We start from the raw sequence: 2,990 nt of genomic DNA, 5'->3' as shown, positions 1-2,990 counted from the left end.
TCTTCAAAAGACAGTTTCCATACTGTCCTGCTAGGATGAGGGAAAATGCCTTCCTGTTGTCACTGCATGATTACCTGAGCATCTGGTGCACTTGATTTTGAAGTGCTCATGGCTGTTTCCAAATGTGTGAGCAAATGTCTGGATGGGATGGATTTCCAGACTGCATTTATTGTTCCTGGGGAGTTTTAGTTATACACAGAAATCTCTGCTCCTTACACACCTAATGCATAAATAATTATGCACCATTCTATATTTCGGCCAGCATTTCCTTTGAGTTTCGGTTGTCCATGAGGGAATGTACAGAGAGTGCTGTGTGCTGACACACACTAGTTCCTCTCATGGTCTCTGTGGCCATTCATCTTCTGGATGTCTCTGCCATCCTGCCCTCAGCAGGAGCTATGTTCAGGTATGGTAGGACCGTCTACAGGAAGGAAACCGACCCAGGTTTATGCATGTTTCGTGGAGTCTGGTACCTCAGAGCACAGCCTCGGGAATTGGATTCCTAGAGTCAGACTCCCAGCCCAGCCACTGTGCAGCAGTTTAACTTTGGGTAACGTCCCTTCTCTGATCTTGTCTCATTTCCCTTGCTATTCAAATGATGACAATAACACCTACTGCAGAGTATTGTTGTGAGAAATAGAGTGTTAACCATCAAACTGGCTCAGTACACACAGTATAAGACTGGTTTACACAGCTAATGAACTCTGGTCCTGGAAGCAACTGTTGTATAGTGCTCTGTGAGAGAGGAACTCAGGGAAAAGATTAAGTGTATCCTGTATCCTGGATGGGATCCTGGGGCAGGAATAAACTAAGGGACTACAGAGAAGAGCTGGATTCTTCTTAGGTCACCAGATGAGGTGGAGTGAGGGGCCTCAGCTGAGAAAGGGAGTTCATTCCTCATAGTCCCAGCTTAGAATTGGATATCCATTGAAGACCAGATTTCAACCTTAACCAGCAGAGCCCTACAGCTCTGAGGTTACATTCTTACTAACCTGAGATCAGCATCACCTATCCCCAGCACAAGGCTGAAGGGCTGGAGTCAGTAAGGGCATCCAGGGACAGATGAGCTCCGGTTCCCAACCTGTGCACTCCAGAAAGGAGAGTCCTTGAGCATCAGGTCTCTGCTTGGTTGCCTGTGTGTTCTTTGGTACTCAGTTAACCATTGAAAGATGAAAGAAAAATCTTTTATAAAAAATGGAGGGAGCTGGCCATTAGCCTGCTTCTGCCTGAAGCTCCCATGCAGGAAGAAGCAGGAGCCACCAGTGAGGAGAGAAAGCCAGCTGAGGGATGAAGACAGAGGCAAGAGACACAGCAAGTGCTGGACTGTGGAGGCCAGGCCAGTCCCACTCAGGACACATTGACTTGGGCCTCCACTGCTCTTCAGAGATGTAGTATTTGTCTTGAGGTTTTTATCTGGAAGAGACATTGTCCTCTGCCTTCACTTTAGTCCAGGCAAATAAGATGATGGTGTGAAGCCTGGAGCCACAAATGGACTAAGAAATGGATTGACTATGATGTTGTTGTTTCCTCCTCCTCCTCTTCTTCCTCCTCCTCCTCCTCCTTCTCCTCCCTCCTCCTTCTGTTTTAAAAGTTCCTGTAGTCTCTCCCACAAGGAAACTCAGTATTCCACAATGTTCACTATTTGAACCTTGATACCTGGCTCAGGAAATAAAAGTATCATTTTCTTTAAAGCACCATCTTTCTGGATTTTTGTCTGTTTGCTTATTTGTGACAGTCTCACATTGTAAGCTGGTCTCAAAGGTGAAGCTGCCCTTGGACTCCTCATCCACCTCCTGACTGGGGGTTTCAGAGTTCTTATCTTACCCAGACAGTGCACAGAGTATGGGGTGGGGGTGGGGAGCTCAGTTTAGCAGCCCCTACTTCATGAATGACAGAAACAGAGCATTAGTGCAGGAGGGAGAGGGTGGTGACATGAGAGCCTGTGTCTATAGCTGCCTCGCATCTCCCACCCTGATTCCTGGAACTTGACCAGGGTACCTCCCTGTATCTCACAGCTTAAATCCACTTTTTGGTGTGTTTGTTTGTTTTGTTTTATAGACAGAGTTTCTCTGTGTAACAGCTCTGGCTGTCCTGGAACACACTCTGTAGCCCAGGCTGACCTTGAACTCACATAGATCTTCCTGCTTCTGCCTTGCAAGTGCTGAGATTAAAGGCTTGTGCCACCACTGCCCAGCCCTTAAATCCACTGTCTACATATGTAGATTCATTATATCAGGTCTGTTCATGCAGAGAACCTTCATAATACAGCTGTGGTTTTGTTTTGGTGTGTGCTGGAGATACATTTGCCTACCTATACACGTATTGTTGGACCCTAGAGTTTACTTGGGTAGTAGGGGGTCATCGCGAGAGACCACTCGAGGACCACAGTGTTGATGTAAAAGCACAAGGTTTATTGTTGACGCATGTCAGGGGGCCTCAGCACTCACTCGGGAGGCAGGCACCCCGAGTCTTTGTTACAGACTACTTTTAAAGGCTAAACCCGCAAAGGTTAGAAGTGGCTGCCTGCCCTATGTTAGGATTGGCTCTGGTGGTCGCTAGGGGTGCTTGTCTAATTATTATTGGCTATTGCAGGGGTCGTTGTCCTCGGTAGCTGTTCTTGGCAAAGAGGGGTGTTGAGGAGTTTCCAGAGAATTTCCAGATGGTAATTGTTTACCTTAGTTGAAATTGTTTATCTCGGTTGGCCACCTTGATCTCAGAAACTGAAGCTAAGCTGGCCTTTAATTCTCTCTGGGTCATTTTTCCAAGCTTGTCTGGGTCACGTACTCAGGCTGGCTGAGAGAGAGCCTTACAGTATCTACACACACACATACACACATACACACACAGAATCTTGCTTCCCACACCCCCCCAGTATTGTCTAATGTGTACCAGGTGAAAAGTAGCTACAGTTTACCTGAACTCTGCATGCAGCCACAAAATAAAAATCTTGTTTCCTAAACTCTCTCTTTAAGTGTTAACATTCTGGGCAG

Source organism: Acomys minous (assembly GCF_964271855.1).
Source record: "Acomys minous genome assembly, chromosome: 14".
NCBI classification, from domain to species: Eukaryota; Metazoa; Chordata; class Mammalia; order Rodentia; family Muridae; genus Acomys; species Acomys minous.
This window is presented reverse-complemented; position numbering follows the sequence as displayed.